This window comes from Nannospalax galili, unplaced genomic scaffold, assembly GCF_000622305.1.
Source record: "Nannospalax galili isolate Female #2095 unplaced genomic scaffold, S.galili_v1.0 scaffold559, whole genome shotgun sequence".
Lineage (NCBI taxonomy): Eukaryota > Metazoa > Chordata > Mammalia > Rodentia > Spalacidae > Nannospalax > Nannospalax galili.
Genome location: NW_008343479.1, coordinates 4,174,883 through 4,194,533, shown reverse-complemented (window position 1 = coordinate 4,194,533; position 19,651 = coordinate 4,174,883). Strand labels below are relative to the sequence as shown.

Genomic DNA, 19,651 nt, shown 5'->3' with positions numbered 1-19,651 from the left:
CCAACATAATATCATAAGAGCATACATATATATAACTAAAAGTTACTTGACAAACAGCAAAGCCAGACAGGCGATACCTTCAGTCGAGTTGTTGGCCAGGATAGATAAAGGCTCTTCCAGACAGTAACCCAACATACTACTGGAAAAATGAACAGCAGACCCCAATTCTATCCAAAGGAATACTGACAATGGATTGCCATAGATGAGGAATAGCTGATACTCCTGGAACAGGGACCTCTGGCTGACTAGATTTACCGAAGGGCAGATAGGGGGGAATGGATGGGGGTGCTGATAGCACAGTGGACAGTGACAGGGATGGCAGAGTATGGAGTCTCTACTGGGAGAGGAAGGCTGTCTACCTGATGAGTTTGTATTCACGCTCAGATGCCGAGGAGCTCAGAAGGTGGGAGACTGTGACCAGTGATAGTCATGTATATAGAGATTAGAAATACATGTGAAAATGTCTCAATGTTAATAGGCTTGGAATGAATTTTTCTGTATGAAACTGTGTGTTTTGACAATGAAGTGGAGATCTTTTTTAAACGTTGGAACCTCATTTAATTTTATGTCTTATAGAGTTTATAATGAGTAAAAGATTATATAAGCATAATAATTCATCTGTAAACCTAGAAATGTACAGCCAATTTTGAAAGAGATGTACCCTAGCTCAGAAAAATGTTATTGAATAGGTTAATGCTGTTGTAATGAAATGCTTCTTTTAATTAAAAAAACATTAAAAAAAAGCATTTTCAGGTTGGAGAACAATAAATAATCATTACGATGGAAAAAAAACAGATACCCAATTAAATAAAGTAGACAGAAGTTATGAATGGATCTTTCGTAGAAAAGAGAGAAATTAATGGAAAACAAACCACACAGCACAGTAAGAAAACATTTTATACCTATTGAACCAACAGAAAGTAAATTCTTCATTGCAAATGTTATAGTAGCATTCAGAAACAGAAAATTTAAACAAATGCTGGTAAAGTTGGAATTGATATAATGGGTGTAATTTGAAGAAAACTGGGAAAGAAAAGGTTGAAAATAGTCATTTTCTAAATATGTTACATTTATTTTACTTCTAAGTGAGCTTCACTAGGATACTTCCACAAGTTAATAGATGACATGCATCAGAAAGTTAACAGCTTAATTATTTTTATTTATTTTTTATATTTTAATTATTATTATTTTTAAATATTATGAGTGTACTGTCTGCATGTGTGTAAGTGCAACCATGTTGTCCAATGCCTGTGGAGGTCAGAAGAAGGCATCAGATCCCCTGGAACTGGAGTTAAGGATGCTTGTTAGCTGCTATATAGGTGCTGGGATTTGAACCTGAGTCTTCTGCAAGAGCAGCCAGTTCTCTTAACCACTAAGTGATCTCCCCATCTCTCCCCCAATTTCTTTTGAGTGGATATGGAAGTATAGAAAATATACATGTCATGAACTTCTAATTTGGAAATATGCAAAGCAGTTTCATATATTTGGAATATTATACACATATATCAATGGAAGGTGATTCATGATTATTATTACCTCCAAGGGAGGGAGTATAATTATGGAGGAATCAAAAAAGGAATTAGTTTTTAACCTACACATTTAAAAAATAAACACAAATATATTCATTAATTCTGGATAGTAAGCATAAAATACATAATTTATAAATTTCAGAATTTTTACATTAAAAACACTGTTCAGCAAATTATTGCTCATCTCAGATTTCCATCAGGCTTGCTGGTTGTTAATTTGATAATTGGCTTTCAACACTGCATAGGGATGGAAGAGGCAGTGTCTCACTGAGGGAAGACCACAGGTTTGGCCTTCTTTTTTCTTGTAAATTACCATTTCGAAGACCTTTTGGGAACAACGGATTTTAAAAAAATATTTAATTTTTTATTTTTATTTTATGTGTATGAGTGTATTGTCTGCATATATGTAAGTGTACCCATATCGTTCAATACCTATGGAGGTCAGAAGAGGGTGTTGGATCCTCTGGAACTAGAGTTATGGACGATTATTGTTAGCCTCCATGTAGATGCTGGGAACCAAGCCCAGCAGCCAGTGCTCTTAATTGCTGAGCCATCTCTCTAGTCCCCAGGATTATGGATCTTGAAGGATTATTTTCTACTCTAATTTTGTTTTAGTATTGTTGCCTTGGAAAAATATCATTGAACTCATCTGAATTTCATTTTCCTTATTTGTGAAATGAGAAGTATTTCCCATTGCAAAAGAGCTTTGAGATAATCAAATTGATTCATTCACAACCCTCTTATCTCATCTGGCATTTATAATTTTTCTGTGATAGAACACTTATGAGGCATTATTAAGTGTTTCTTTAACAACTGCGTATGTTTTAGTGTGACCTCTAACTTTCTTTATAATATTTCTTAAGATATTATTACTGTGAAACTTCACTGAGATCTTAGCAATTGTTATATGCTACAACATGCATAAAGAAATATTTTGTACAGGTCAAGTAACATCTGCATTAAGTATATTGGTTAAGATTTAAAATGTAGATAAAATATTTTCTGATTGCAGCAATTATTTTATCAAAGATAATAATGATTTATCCCAAACTATTTGTTTGTTATAAATTTTGTCATATGATGCTAGTCACAGGCTGCTTCTCAGTATTTCATTTCCTGAAAAGAGTTAGTCTTCTGTGTTCTCTTTTTGCTAAATTGTTATTTGAGTTGATGTTTTCAGCGAGTTCTGGAAAAATCAAATAATGGCTATGTCACCAAATATAGAAAATATACAACTTAAGAGAATACAATACCTACTTGGTTAAAATAACAACAACACTGCATAGCATATTCCTTAGGAAACCAGACACTCACTGGATCATATTTTTCTCCTGATTTTGCTGATTCTTCTTTAACTGTCTTATACACAAAGGAAGATGTTTTAAAAGCATCATTATGTTTAAAAATAATCTCATTTCTTATATATGTACTTTTAAAAACAACATTCTCTTTCAATCACAGATAAACTACAATTGTGATGTCCAACTTCCTTATTTTTTATTATATTAAAAATAGGTTCCAAAGTGCTAAATTGCCCAGGTTTACAAGTCTTTCCATGTGAATTTTTTAAACTGTTTTTTATGAACATCTTACTAACCAAGGACTCCCTTCATCCCCTCAGACTTATAAATGCCACAGAATGATGGTGTTTGCAATATTGATGATTTTATCTGAGGCATGTATTTTTGAGCTTGGGTGTATATAGGAAAAAAGTCATAATGTATCATCTAACAGATAACCACATCCTGATTATTTGGATAGAGAGATGTAAAAATAAATGCTGAGTTTGAATACATGCATTTAATGGTTTAGAGCTGTGCTTGTAGCCAGCAAACCAAAAGGCCAAGTTCCTAAATATGGCATTTGGTACACTCATGAAAACAAGCACTCTGGCACCTGCCAAACAAAAGACATTTGATTAACTAGTTGAAACTTGATTGCTACAAAATTAGAAACAGAGAAAATTATAGGGAGGAAAGGAAAAGACTAGGCTGAGCCCCATTTCCCTATTTTGTTGATAGTGGATAAATATAGCCCATGATTTAAAAACCTCCTAAGCCTCATGTTCACTTCAGATCACAGAAAACACCCTTGGAGAATGTTCCTTACTGTATGAATTCACCAAACAGAAGTCTTTGAGGTTTTTTTTTTTTTTCCCATTTAGCACATTACTTTGTAAACATTTTTACTTTTTGGTTTTCGAGACAGGTAGTTACTGTGTCGCCCCAGCCTGCTTTGAACTCAAAAATTCTTCAGCTTTAGCTTTCCAGGTGCCTGGATTATGGATGTGCACTGTTGTGCATGACTATGTTTCTCCTTTGAGTAATTTTTGAATTAAGTTTCTGAGTGATAAGACATTTCAAAAAAGAGGGAGTGAGTTAAAACTGCCTTCTAAGATTTTAAAAGAAATTTATTTAGTTATAGTTATGTGCATTTATGCTTTTCTTGCATGTTTATAGGTGCATTACATGCGAGCAAGCCGCTGGAGGTCAGAATAGGGTATCAGATCCCCTGGAACTGAAGCCATGGCTGGCTATTAGCCATCTTCCGCGTGCTGAGAATTGAAGCTGGGGTCTCTGTTAGAGCAGCCAGTGGTCTTAACCGCTGAGCCTTTTCTCCAGTCCTGTCTTCTAAGATTTTTGTATGTACTTCACTTTTAAGCAAATGCTATTTATTGCATTCTGTATTGAATACTTCATTATATTTTTATCATATATATTTATGCAGTTTGACCATTTACTACAGCTGAATAAAATATTTTTCTTTGTGTAATATCTTGAGCTATGTTTCATGATTTCCATGTGTGAGAACTTATTTTACCTGGAAATAACCTTCCAGCCTGTAGTTGGAATCATGGTGAACACATAGATGTGGAGTGTCGTCGTTTGCACTGGAGAAACAGTGCATATTGTTTCTTTTCTTAGAGCATAACAGGTATGAGAGTCCAGCAGTGTAGTACCTGCCTTACCCGTATTTCGGGCAGAAGTCTATGAGAAAACTGAGTGTGAAGAAACATCTTCCCATAATTATGAGTCAATGAACAATGAGACAAGCAAGGGGGTAGGTAGGCCTAAAGGAGGGTGACAGGGAGGACAGGAGATTGCAGTAGCTCACATGTGTGCATAAAGTGGTAATAATGAAATATTCTGTACGACGAATATTGCTAAAATTGTCAGTGTGACAAAAGAAGAACCCAAGGGAGACGGCATCTGATTAAGTACATGGTCATTCTCTGGAGGGTGGTGTCGGATGATTGAAGTTCTCTTCAATTTGAAAATTTATGATTAACATGTGCTTTTTGGATAGCTGAGCCAAACATTAGGAACTCATGGATGTATTAAGATTGCAAGTGATTTTCAGTAGCATGTGGAAATTTTTAAATGGAAACAGTCAGCATAGGCTCTATCTACCTTTGTTTTCAACAAAAAACAAATAAAAGGGACTCAATTAGACAAAAATCCAGCATAGAAATGGAGGAAATGTGAAGGAGACCTCAACCTTAACTGAAGAAGTAAAGGCAGGTGATGGCTGCTGGGTGAGGGAGTGATGCTAGATAAGCTGACTAGACTCCAGTGAATGAACTCACACCAAGGGACATTTGATTATACAAATGTGACTCAATAGGCCTTGATGTGTATGACAGAATACATGAAATCCAGTGGGGGGCAATGAGGGGTATGGATGGAAGTGATGAGCCTAAAGATGATTAAGGTACATTCTATGACATGCATAAAAATTCAATAGAAATACACTGAGGAAAAAAAGAATCAGTTTATTAACTGATTCAATTTCAACTTTTTCTTGACCTCCCCCCAGTTTGAAAGAGCACAGCATTTAAGGGGCTTAGTAGGGCACTTTGTCAATAGTGTGCTAATGTTCTGACTCCATGAAATGGCCTGGTGTGCCTCCAAAACTACTGTCATAGGTTTCCTTACCTGGAAACGTAGGCTTATGCAAAGTGTGAATGAGTACAACCCTAAGTAAACCCCAAAGACACAGTAAGTTCTTGTCCCTTCCTACTACTTCCCGCTAAGTCACAGTCATAAAGGTCTTTGTGATGACAGAGAAGACCTCCAGGAACAGTAAGGACCAGAGTGACAATAGTTCTTTATTTTGAAAGGTAGCCTAAGAAGGGCAATGCTTCATACAAAATCTGAGCAGTTACCATAATAGAAAGGAGTCATCAGCACCAGGTTCTCCATTGGCTCTGCTGATACCTAACAGAGTGGTACTCAGCAATTCTTTTCCTCTATAGACCAAGTAAAATGAGGTTGGTATAACCAACCTGTGGTGTTGCCTGCCTCTCTTAAGCAACTGAGTGAAGTTGCCTTTTTATCTGGTGGAAGCACAGACACTATAGGTAATGACTGTCCAGGTGTCACTAAGGAAAATCTTTGTCCTGGTCCTTAAGCAGCTGGAGGGTGGATGCATGTTGGCTGAGGTACATATTTTCCTCTGTAATTGTAATATTTCTAGTTGAAAAGAAAGTGCCACTAAACCCTCAATTTTGAGATGTCACTTATGAATATTAATTTGCTTATTTAAGTTAAGGGAAAATATTATACATTAAATTGAATGTTCAGCACTATTTTAGCAATACTAAATGTAAGGAAAAACTTATGAGATGAGATACTTATATTTACTTCAAAATGTTTACTTGTAGAGTTGGGGATGTAGCTCAGTTGGTGGAGTACTGGCCTAGCACATATGAAGCTCTGGGTTCAATCCCTGGCCTAACATATACTGGCCATGATGTTTCATGCCTATTATCACAGCACTTGGAAGGTAAAGACAGGAGTTCTAAAAGGTCAGTGTCATCTTGGGCTATATCACAAGGCCAAGGCCAGCCACAGGTACATGGAACACTATTTCAAAAAAAATTTTTTTTTGTCTTTTTGAGACAGGGTCTCCCTGTAGCCCCAGCTGTCCTGGAACTCACTATGTAGACTAGGCTGGCCTCGAACTCACAAAGATCTGCCTGCCTCTGCCTCCCAAGTGCTGGGATTAAAAGCATGTGCCACCACGCCCGGCTATTTCAAAAATTTTTAAACAATGTTAACTTGTGAATTTTAAAACTTCATCTTTAGATCTTGTGTAATCTCTGGGCTCATTCACCCACAGTTTTGATAACTGGGACAAATTTTCTGAAGTCAGGTGTTAAAGTTATAGTTCCTCTGTTGAGCTCAGAGAGGAAAGGATAGAATGATGCTTCATTTGACTGTTGCACATAATTTTTAAAAAATTATACATTTTAAGTGTTGACTGAACAGTCCTCTATATTTACGAAACAGTCTGTCAATCTTAGCAGATACAGAATTTGTGGCTACAAAAATTCAAGGGTTTACATTAAGAATTTGGAAACACTGAAATCTCTACCAGTAATGCTTCTACCCACATGTGTATGCATACTTTTCACACAATATTACTCCAAACACATTGCTAGTAACTTATTAGATAATTTTAAAGCAAAAGCCACTAATAGAGTCAATAACATCAGAAAATGGTTTCTGTGATGGTAAAGGAAGAAATTCGGGGTTAGCTTTGAAAGATAGGTATAAAGAAATGTGCCTGTGCACTGCTCACTGACCTCAGGACCTTGGCTATAGCTCTTCAACTGTCTAAACACAAAATTTTTATTGCTTTTCATTTCATTTATTTGATTAGTTTACAAATAAAAAAAGTCAGCAATGTCATTCAGGTTGTGAAATACGAGTAATAAATATATTTGTATATTTAATGCTATTTATTAAAACTATTAAGTTAATAACTTATTCTTAAAAACTCATGCCATTTTGTCTTGTTTTATCATGGGTAAAATGTTTTCAGTATAAACTCCAAAATGGTTCATGGAAATGTTTTTAAAAGTGTAAGACAATGTGAAAAGATTGATTACATATTACAAAATTTGATATTACTGAGCTGAAAGCAGATTTTTGAAGCCAAGTTTTTCTAGAAATTTACAGTCATTGGAATTTGCAGTCACTCATAGAGACAGTCTGTGAAACCTGCAGTAAAATTGTGATGCTGCTGCACATTTTGTCATTATATGCGGAATCTTGACATGAGGAGCAGTATCTGGATGTGGCTTTAAAGATAGTTGCTTCTCTCTCTGGGTGTGATAAGGAGACCAGCTGACTGAGCCTCTTGCTGTTGGAGTCTCCTCTTATCTGGGTTGTGACCCCACACTCTCCACACATATGACAGTTGAATGTAACTGTGCACTTAACATTTTAGAAATGAGGAATAAATCAAGGCCCTCTTGAAGTTCAGGGTCACTGGGAACCAGCTGAATCCAGCCCAGCTGCACTGCAGCTTCAACTGTTGTCCACTGTGTGCTTTGCACACAAAACATCTGAGGCATGATCTTGATACTTAACAATGTGTTTAAAATCCTCCTTATCAAATTTAATTCTTAATAAATTGTGCATATTTTACGTTTCGTTGTGGATATGATTCTGAAAAAGTTCAAATTCAGACTAAGAATGAATCACTTCCTGGTCAATTAAATTTTTTGATTTACTTTTATTTTATGTGTGTGAATGTACTGCCTGCATGTATACAAGTACACTTGTGTCTTGCAGTGTCCACTGAGAACAGAAGAGGGCGTTGGATCCCCTGGAACTGGAGTTACAGATGGTTGTTAGTCACCATGTGGGTGCTGGGATTTGAACCCAGTTCTTCTGCAAGAGCAGCCGGTGCTCTTGACCCCTGAGCCATCTCTCCATCCCCTCCTGATTATTTTTTAATCAAAATATCGGGGATATGTTTGCCCTTCTTCCCCACAGCTCTTCACTTGGCAGAAAGAACTTTTCCAGAGTCAAGAAGGCAGGCAGAAGAAGAACCAGAGCAGCAATGTACATATTCAGACAAACAGATTCATGCTTTTTAAAGCACAAACTATTTGTGTAATAAAAAGCATTTTCCATCTCCAAAACTAATTTCAAATAAAGGAAAGTCTTTATGGATGAGAAGCATTTTAAAATGACTTTTCCTGAAGGACACTTTACTACTGTACATTTATTGATTGATTTTCTTATATTTGGCCCTGTTTTCATTTTTTAAAGATACTGTTCCTTTCCAACATTGCAAAAAATACCGTGTTGAGTACCTCTAGCATTTAAAATCTCATTCACACTGCTAGTCTTTAAAAAAAAAATCAAAAGGCAGAAGTTAACAGTGCCACTTTAAAGAAAGATGTCATTAAAAATCCTCAGGTCTGTTGTTTAATATGTGGAATTTAGTTGTGACTATATATGGAAGTTTAGTTGTGACTACAAGCTCAAGAGAAGGGGCTGTCTTGTGGTCACCAGTCCATCTTTGCACCTGGCGGAATGCCTAGCACACTCAGTGTATGTTTAATAAAGCCTAAGTGTGAATGCAGAGCAGATATTAATAATCCAGTGTAACTGATATGGAAACTAAGTACCATCGACAGTTAAGCTAGGTTAGGGGAAAGGACTAAGTCAAGGTATTATACCAACAGTAAAATGATGGAATTCATGCTGGAGTCCTGTCATGTCCATTACTGTTCCACATTCTTATTCTAACAAAAGTGGCACAGGTAACCCCAATGACCAATGACCATTCTTCTAGCTTATGGCATCTTATTAAATGTTACTTGGCAGGTAGACCTCTGAAGAACTAAACATTTCTCGATGTCAAACAATGCCACCTACAACAGAAATAAACTTTATCCTGTGACTGTAGTCAAATCCTTTAAGGAAATTACATGTTTAATTATGATGCTTACTAATAGGACAAAATAGAACTTTTGGTCCCATGGATATGGAAAAGCTGACCAAGTTTCACATAAACAAGCAAGTCACACATTTGATGCATAGTCAACTTTCTTTTTTTAATTGAATTTTTGTGTATTTCATCCCAGTTAATCTTAATCATCTTTATACCCCTTTCCCCACTGGCACCCTCCTTAGACCCCTGCCCCAGAATTCATATATTCTGTCATTTGCCTTAAGGTCTAGTTAGTGTCCCCAGACATCCCTCAGTGCAAGTTCAACTGCTGGGGTCTAGTCAGCCTATTTAGAGTCTTTTGCTTTAGGAAGATCAGCTTGTCCTCACCCAGCAGTAATCAGTTGGCAATATTTCTTCACCTGATTGGGGTCAGCTCCCATGTCCCAGTTTTTGTCTACTTGAGTTTACATAGGTCCTGTGCATGCTGACACCATTGCTGTGTGTTCATAGGAGCAGTGTCCCAGGAGCTTGGAAGACTCTGTTTCCATATGGTCATGCAGGGTCAACTTTTATGTAGCATAAAAAGGCATTCAGAGGGTAATGCTAGGTAAGTGAAGTTAAATACCAGACATGTAAGCCTGAGGATAATGTAGAATATTTGTTGCTTCACTCTTCATCCACCTCTGTACTTGTGTAATGTTTGATGTTGATTGTAATATAAATTAAATCAAATCAGCAACCATAATCAATAAAAATACTCTTCTGAAATGTAAATAAATTAGGAGAAGCAGGGAGTTTATAATACTTAATGGCAAGATGTGTTTATTAGGTGTACTTTGTATGTCAGGAACCAGGGACCTAAAAGATGAAACTCTCTCTGGCCCTCTTATTACTTGTTTACTGTGTTCCCAGATTTCCTCCTGCAAAAGCAGATTCTTTCTGGAATATTTGCATTTCCTTGAATGGTAGCTGTTGTTATCAGGCATAGTCTTTAAAGAACTTTTGCATAGTGTAATAAAATATTACTAATCTTAAAATTAACTTCCGTCGCTTCAACTTAAAACAATCAAGTTTGGTCAATTGGGAAAATACTCTAATTCTTTTGTCGGAAATTGTTAAGTATCTAACCCCTGGTACTGTGCACTTTGCAACAGATTAGAGTGAAGGATGCTAGCCCTCTCACTGGGCAGCCTGGGATCTGAGTATTAGCAGGGCATGCTGCTTAGCCTTTGTTCTGGGAAAGGAGACAGAGACATTAGAAATACTGCAGGTATACTGGCCAGCAATGTTAATTACTCAATAAATAGTACCTTATTATCCTTTTAAATGTGACAAATTTTCAAAATACTTGTTACTATTTTTATATTCATGAAAAACATAACTTTAATCTGTAAATTTAAGGAACAAAAATTAGTCCTTAGACTCTAAAATTATGGCATAGTGTTACAAAAGAAAATATGTTAGTGAAAAGAATATTTGAAACATGAGCGTATTATCACTTTTTCCAAGTAGCAGTCACTGTAACACCTGATGCATTATTACTACTTTCAATTCTAATATTTTATGAAAAAGTTAGCGTACAGTTCTACACAATATCCTCCTGGGTACAAAACAAAGGTAGAGACCTCATGTATGCACAAAGCATAATTACCCTTCTAGCTCTAATCACAGTAACTAATGCAAACTTTTAATGCTACAGGATTTTTCAAGTTCGGTTTTCATATGTTTTGAACCTTATGTTTTATAAAATATGGAATACAGAATTTTCAATAGGGAGAGGGCAGTATTAGACATCCATGAATTAAAATCAATAGAGGAGTAAATGAAGCTCTACTGCCCATGGCTCATTTTATAAGAATTCTTCAAAACCTTAGGAAATAAAAAAAGGAAAGCAAATGTCACCCAGAAGTACTTCAGCTGCTTGCCTGAAACTACGGTGCAACCACATCACAGGGAGAGGAAATAAAAAAAGGAAAGCAAATGTCACCCAGAAGTACTTCAGCTGCTTGAAACTACGGTGCAACCACATCACAGGGAAGACTTGAACTCTCCTCTTTCTCCTTAGGGAAGTTCAGTCAGTGTACACAGAATAGCACCAAAATAAACTGAGAAGATACGTGTGCCTGCAGATCCTGGGTAGAACATTATATAGATCACTATCAATTCTGTAACTACACAGGCATTAAAATCACCACAGTTCATTTGTAGAAGGACAAATCAGAAACACCAGTAATAATGACCACATTTCTAAAGAAATAATAATGTATATGTATACCTGCACACTCTACTCATATAATTCAAATGAAAAATATTTTATACCGATAGAGCTAAATTTATTGAATGGATGCTGATAATTTATTTCTGTTGAACAAAATCTGAAACAAAATTTTAAATTTCCTCATAAAGCTTAAATGTATCTTTAAATCATAAACCATTAATGTAATCTCTAAGTAGCAAGAACACTTCAAATGTTGAATACATATGATCTAAGTCTATTGTAAGTATCTAATGCTTGTCATATTTAATTTTCCATAATAAGAAAATCAGGATGCTTCTAGGATTTACAAATATACATTATTAACTTTGATTGCTTTAGGGGCATTCTTAAGATATAATTTTGCTTAAAATAAAGGTTAGAAAATTTTCTCATCTATTCAGATTATTTAAACCTGACCATTTACACATTAAAATATTTCCCAATAAAGAACATCTGCAACGAAAGTGAAATAAAACTATTAACATAATAGTGACTACTTCTCTTGAGTCTCCTCTTTGTCTTGCAATTAAAAAGCACAAAGCAATATAATGAATATCAAGTGTCTAACAACTGCTCTACCTTAAGTTTGTATTACATGTTGAATTTTCCACATGTTTGAATAGAACATTTGTCAAAAACCATTTCTAGTTTTAGAAAAATCAGCATAAACATAAATGGTTAAAAAAGAATGTGAAAAGTAAATGCTACAGTTAAGGAAAAAACCCTAGATCTTTATCATTTAACTTACCTTGTGAGAAATCAGAAAATCCTAACTGTGGAGTCCTGTCTGAAGTTTATTTCAAACTCAGCTCAGAGTTTCTCTCAGAGTTTTTGTAGTCTGTTATACTCCCCTTACTCCAATCCCTGTCTTTGCTTTCTCTTACATCATTTCTACAGATTTTCCACTGAACATTTTCCCAAGCCTCTCCTCCCCCCTCCCCCCTCTCTCTGTCTCTCTCCTGTCCCTCCCTTTCTTCCCTCCTTGCCCCCTTCTGTCCCTCCTCTCTCTTTAGCCTCCCTCTCTTCTTCCCTCCCTCATTTCTTGCTTCTCCTTTCCATACCTCTCTATTGCTTTGATTATGGCATTTAAGAACTAATGTGGCTTAACTCTGGAAGATATAAATATTCTCTTAACACTGTGCTCAGCTTCAGACCCCTCGCTTCTTTTGGTCTAGCTCTCAATTTATACATTGTATTTGGGAAAATGAAGCACAAAGACCTGGGAAAGTGTGCAAGTCACCGGACATTTCACCGTAAGATTCAATGAGATTGTAGTCAGATGCAAACTGATTTATTGATACAGTTTTGGGATCCTTAAATTACATGATCATCAATGTAAATGCTAAGTAGCTTGAGTCAGGTGCACTGAGCTGCATCAGTAAACGCTTGGCTATGTTGTGATTAACACGGCTGTACTAGGAAGCCTGTCACTAACAGATCGAAAATACTGAACCGTGATGTGTGGTTATAAATGCAGGCACTGCAGACATTCCTATCTTGCACTTGTTCTCTCATATTTTAATTTCTTTACAGCCCAAACATTCCTGCTCTGTATGAAGTGCTCCTGGCAATCACATTTGCTCCATTGCATGTACATCATAAAAATAAATCATCTAGGGGCTGGAGAGGTGGCTCAGTGGTTAAGAGCTCTGGATGTTCTTGGAGAAGACCTGGGTTCAAATTCCAGGACTCACATGACCGCTTAACAACTGTCCATCACTCTAGTTCCAGCAGATCTGATGAATGACACAGCCGCACTTACACACATGTATGCATAACATTCATGCACATAGTTAAAATTAAAAATAAATTATCTAGTTTATAAATACCTGATTTGTTATTAGATCAATTGTTTCAACTTGGGTTCCATTTAGCAGATATGGAAGTCAAGGCACAGCAAAGTTCACTGACATAGAACACACTGCTAGTGGTACTTGCTAAACTGAATTTCAAATACAGATCTTCATTCCACATCTAGTTCTTTGGCTGTATTCTATTTTAAAAGCTTGCAAAGAGACTCTAAACCAGATTATGCTTTCACACAAATAGAAATAAATTTATTCTTTTGGTTTTGTTTAAAAGCTATTTAAAATACTAGTCACTAGTATAGGAACGATTACATGGTTAATTTGGAATTAGACAGGAGAACTGAGCAGAGCACACTGCATTGGTGGGACAGTAATGCTTAACTTTTATGAAAGGTTTCCAGGGATAACTTAAGTCTCAACAAGCCTGAAATTTGAGCAGTTGGCAGCAGCGGTTCACAAGTCAAGATAAAAATACAGCCTAATTGTGGACCCTTGTTTAGATATTACTACCACAAAACAATTATGTCACTTGAATCCACATGATGGAAAACTCTCAATATAGCTTTAACGGGTGCATCATGATGCTGCCACAGCCGGGATCTGTGATGTCTCTCCCCCTTAGCATGCTGACAAGTGATATCTGTCTCTGATTTACTCCAGATCTGTCCCTGCTTATACAGTCCAAAGATTCCACCCTATTTGTGGATTTTGTTGACCCAATTTGAAAGTTTGACTTAACTGTTCTGCAGCAGAAGAAATAGTAACAGTTTATTCCAGGAGCACAGCCATGGCACATTTAAGTTTTATAGGTCTTCTCTACATTTTACACTTATGAATGACTCACACATTCATACATTATATTGCAAAAAAGAGGGGAAAGGGGAGCATGCAATGATATACAAAGATGTGGAAAATAGACACGGGGGTAGATGGGGAGATACTAAGATGAGAAAGAAAGCATTAACAGAAGCTTTCCATTCAGCAGATCATTACGTATTTCTCAGAACACCTTAGCCAAGGAAGTATTATTGATATGTAAAGATGCAAAAACAAATGCTCAAATCGATTAAAAGAGTAGCCCGAGTCCTCAAGGCTTGCAAGTAATGGGACCACAGATTGGATATTGCTACTTCTATCAGTCAGGATTCTGGAAATTAAGAAAAGGCACATTCAAACTGAGTGAGTTGAGAAAGATGTGAAGTGAGCAGTGTACAAATACCAGAAGAGACTGTGTGATGCAATGAGTCAATAAATCCTGGCACCCTTTAGTGCTACAGGATTAAAGGACCATGCTCGAGGGGCCAAAAGACAGGGGGATCCAGGTAGAGAAAGTTGGATGGCAGAGCTGTGATCTTTAATCAAAAAGCGAAGCCAAAGTCAGTATTATTCTATTCACAAGAGTCAAGTTGCAAAGTCAGACTAGGAGCCCATCAGTGAATGAGTGGATGAAAGAAGTGTGGTATGTATACCCCATGGAATATTATTCAGACATAAAGAAGAATGAATCATGTTGTAGGAAAATGGATGGAACTGTTAGCCTTATGGTTAAGCTAAATAAGCCAGACTCAGATAAGCCTTGTTTATTTATCATCTTTAATATAAAGGGAGAATGTAGGAAGAAAGTACACTGTAGAGGAAGGGGGATATTAAAGAAGGGGAAAGATCAAAGTCCATTATAATGCATGGACGAAATTGTCACAATGAGTCTATCGAAAAGACTCCCAAATTGTGTAACTGTTAATTGTAGGGAGAAAAGAAAGTACTTGACTGGTGCCTAGAAGATGTAAGAATACGAGGTAGGAATTGGCTAGGCAGTTAGGGTAAAAAGACCCCAAAGAAAAGTAGCCAGTTTCTCGGCTAAAAGTCACAATGTCCTTGGGCCTCTTAGTAATATACTCTGTTCCAAAGACCAAAAATATCGAAAGTATTTGGGGGTTCTTATCTAATCCCTAAAAGATTTGTGTAATCCCTCTTCAGAGGGGGAAACGTTAGAGTAGCAAAAAGCCTCATAAAAAGAGAAAGAAAGAGTACATGAGGTTGTCAGGAAAACATGGTGGGGAGATACGGAAGTTGGAGGGGAGGGAATGGGAATGAATTTAATCAAAACACCTTTATATGCATGTATGAAATTCTCAATAAATTTTTTAAAAGTTAAAAAAACATTATCACAATGAAAGCAAATATTTTGTAAAATTAACGTATAATAATTTAACTTAAAATATTTTTGTTGAAATTATAGATCCAGGTCAAGGGTAGAGCTTTTGGCTAGTGTGTGTAAGATATTGGATTTGCTCTCCAGCAGCACAAGGGAAACTCCAACACAACAAAGAAAACTCCAAATTTCACTTTTTCAAAAACTGATTGAGCTTTTATACATTTCATACAATAGTTCTTAATCAAATTTAGACATCCTCATACATCCACACTCCCCCCAACCCCCACCAGATCTCATGTATTCTGCCATACACAGTAAGCCCTATCCAGTCAAGCATTTGTACCCAAATGTCCTTTGGTGAAAATTCATTCCCTGAAGTCTAGTCAGCTTACCTAGAAATCTAAGTAAGGCATAGTCTCCCTCACCCAGTAGCAATCAGTCTCCAATAGTTCCCAGACTAGGGCCAGCCCTCCATGCATTTCTCTCACTCCACTCAGGGCCCCTGTCTGACTGAGTTGGCATGGGTCCTGTGCTCAGTGCCACCACTGCCACCAGTTCACACATGCAAAGTTGCAATGGCCTGTGAGCCTTTGCTTCCCTATGTTCATGAACCAGCCATCTTACAGTCTTTCTGCCTGGTGCCTTAGCCATGGGTGGTTGAGGTTTAATATAGGAGTCCTATCCTCTTATTCTTTAAAACTTGGCCAGTTGTGATCTTCTATGTGCATCACACACTGTTGTATAAGGGAGCTTCACTGGTGAGAGTTGAGGGAAGAATTAGTTTTCTCTCTATTTTTCAGTTCACTATGTTCCATGAGTCCATGAGTCTTAGGTGGTAGAGGTTCTACTGTAGATATGTCACCTACTGGGCATCTCTCAGAAGCATATTCCTTGTATCTGACCAGTTGTGGGGTTCTGCAGTAGTCTCCATCTGTTGCAAAAAGAAGCTTCTTTGATGAGTGGTGTACGATATACTTGTCTGTAAATATAAGGATCCATATTTAGCATATGGTAAGAAATTTTATTTGTCTAGAGATATGACAGAGATAAGGTTTTCTATAGGATCTGTGACCTCTCCAGTCATGTGTATTTGGCTATGTTTACAGTACAATCCATAGTTCACATTCATTAAGGGGGCTTTAAGTCCAATTAGATAGGTGTTGATTACCCCCTAGATAACAGTGCCGTTACTGCACCAACAGAGGTAGTTTGCTGTGCCTGTCATTATGGCTATTAGGCTTTAGGACTAGGTTAGACCGTTGATTGATTTTCTCCATTAGCAACTTGCATATTATCATCCAGCACTATGAGAGCCAAACTTCAGGTAGAGGGCTTCCAGGTCAGTTCCTGCTCCATTACTCCAAGTCCTATATCTGAAGTAAATCCTGTTTTCAGCAGTAGTGTCTTATCTTCCAGTTATGGGAGATAACCAAGAGATCCAGCAATAGCCTGTGTTATTTTGGGAGTCTCTTGGACCATGTATTATGTTCTTTGCCATATAGCCCCCAGGTATACATATGCACTAATGTTCAGACACTGTGCATTTCTAAGGGGGATTCAGGGGCAACACATTTCCCTCTTGCTTCCCTAACCCCGCCTCAATATCCATCCATCTCTAGTCTTTCTTCCTCCCATCTGACCTCCCTTCTCCCTCCCCAGTTCCAGTACTGCATTATCTCCACCCTCCCACAAAAGCACAAGCCTCCCATCATCACCCCTCCCCTAAGCTCTTCCCCACAACTGTGGTCCCCTGCATGCTCTCCCCTCCTCCCCTCCCTGCCGAACACTCCCACTTTCCCCACCTACACCCTGGTAAACTCTGTTTCCTACTGTCCCCCTCTTTCCAGTTCTTTCTTTTCCTTTAACTCTGTGTTTCCTTTCCATTTTTCTGGCACCTGTTGTTACATCAGGATATATACTCACATATAAGGGATTAGTGCTATAATCCACAAGTGAGGGAGCACATATGTGTTACTTCACTTAGTATAACAGTCTCTAGCTCCATCTGTTTACCTGCAAATTTCATATTTTCTTACTGCTGAGTAGAACTCCATTGTGTAAATTTACCACATTTTCATTATCCATTCATCAGTTGAGGGGCATTTAGGTTGTTTCCATCTCTTAGCTATTGTGAAGAAAACAGCAACAAACATGGATGTACAGGTATCTCTACAGTAGGATGAGTCCTTTGGGTATATGTCAAGGAGTGGTATCACTGGATCATATGGTAGGTTCATTTTTAGATTTTTGAGGGTTCTCCACACTACTTTCCATAATGGTTTCACGAGTTTACATTCCCACCAGCAGTGAAGTAGTGTTTCCCTTTCTCCACATCCTCACCAGCATTTGGTGTCTTTCGTTCTCTTGATCTTAGCCAGTCTGACTGGGGTAAGATGGAATCTTAAAGTTGTTTTTATCTGCACTTCTGTAATTACTAGGGATGTTAGGTACTTTTTAAAGTGTTTCTTACCCATTTTTATTTCTTCGTTTGAGAACTCTATGTTTAGGTCTCTAGCCCATCTTTCTATTGGGTCATTTATTTTTTTTCTTTATTCTTTGAGTTCCTTGTATATTCTGAATATTAATCCTCTGTCAGACCTATACCCATATCTTGGAGGGTACTGCTTATGTGTTCTTCCATCAATTTCTAAGTTTCAGGCTTTATATTGAGGATTTTGATCCATTTGGAGTTGACTTTTGTGCAGGGTGAAAGACTAGAGTTGAATTTGATTCTTTTGCAAGTGGAGATCAAGTTTTGCTACCACCATTGGTTGAAGATGCTGTCTTTCTTCCACTGTGTCTTCTTAGCACCTTTGTGGAATATCAGATGGCTGAAATTTCATGTACTTGTGTTTGGGTCTTCTATTGTGTTCTATTGTTCTAAGTGTCTATTTTTGTGCCAGTGCCATGCAGTTTTTATGACTATATCTCTGTAATATAATCTGAGATCTGGTATGGTTATCCCCTCAGTGTTGTTCTTTTGGCCCAAGATTGGTTTGGATATTGGGGGTCTTTTGTGATTCCATATGCATTTTTGGATGATTTTTTTTCTAGCTCTGTGAAGAATGTCATGGGCATTTTGATTGTCATTGTATTGAATCTATAGATTGCTTTTGGTAAGATGGTCATTTTCACAATATTGATTCTGCTAATCCATGACCATGGTAGGTCTTTCCACATCCCAGTGTCTTCCTTTATCTCTTCTTTTAAAGATTTAAAATTTTCATTGTACAGACCTTTATTATCTTTGGTTAGGTTTATTCCTAAATATTTTATTTTTTTGAGGTTATTGAGAATGGGAGGCTTTTCCTTGAACGACTTTTCTGATTGCTTGTTGTTGGTGTATAAAAGGCTGCTTATTTTGTGACCTGCCATTTTACTGAAAGTATTAATCATTTCTAACAGTTTTCTGGTAGAATTTTTTGGATCTCTTGTGTATAATATATCGTCTGCAATAGTGCTGCTTTGATTTCCTTCTCTGTTTTATTGCTGTAGCAAAAGTTTCAAACACTATATTGAAAAGGAGTGGAGAGAGTGGACAGCCCTGTCTGGTTCCTGATTTTAAAGGAAACTTTTCCAGTTTTTCTCCATTTAGAATGATGTTTGCTATGGTTTGTTGTATATAGCTTTAATTATGTTGAGGTATGTTTTCGCCAGACCAATTCTAGGACTTTTAACATGAATGCATATTGGACTTGTCAAAAGTCTTTTCTGCATCAGTTGGATGATCATGTGATTTTTGTCCTTACGTTCGTTTATATGTTTATCACATTTATTGAGTTATGTATATTGAACCTGAATCTCTGGAATAAAGATGACTTGATCATAGTGGATGATCTTTTTGTTGTGTGTCTGTATGCGGTTTAAGAATATTTCATTGAGTATCTTTGCATCTATGTTCATTAAGGATATGGGCCTATAGTTTTCTTTTTTGTTGTGTCTTTACAATTTTTGGTATTAGAGTGATACTGGCTTCACAGAAAGAGTTTGGGGATTCTACCCTTGTTTCTGTCTTTTTGAATACTTTAAGTAGTATTGCTTGTAGATCTTTTTGAATGTATGGTAGAATTCTGCTGTGAACCTGTCTGGGTCTGGACTTTTTTTTAATCAGGAGGTTTTCAATTACTGTTTTAATTTCCTTATTTGTTATGGGTCTATTTAGGTTGCTGATCTCTTCTTGGTTTCACTTTGGTGGTGTTCATAATTTTAG

The 19,651-nt window shown here is 36.9% G+C and overlaps 1 protein-coding gene across 1 annotated transcript in view; it reads right to left on the bottom strand.

The window, feature by feature from the left end:
- Ostn (osteocrin) overlaps positions 1 to 12,287 on the bottom strand; it is a 56,503-nt gene extending 44,216 nt beyond the window's left edge. Inside the window, exon 1 of the mRNA XM_008839694.1 lies at positions 12,227 to 12,287. The gene's annotated coding sequence lies outside the window, so the exon portion shown is untranslated. The remainder of the gene's footprint in view (positions 1 to 12,226) is intronic.
- Positions 12,288 to 19,651: the final 7,364 nt, after the last annotated feature.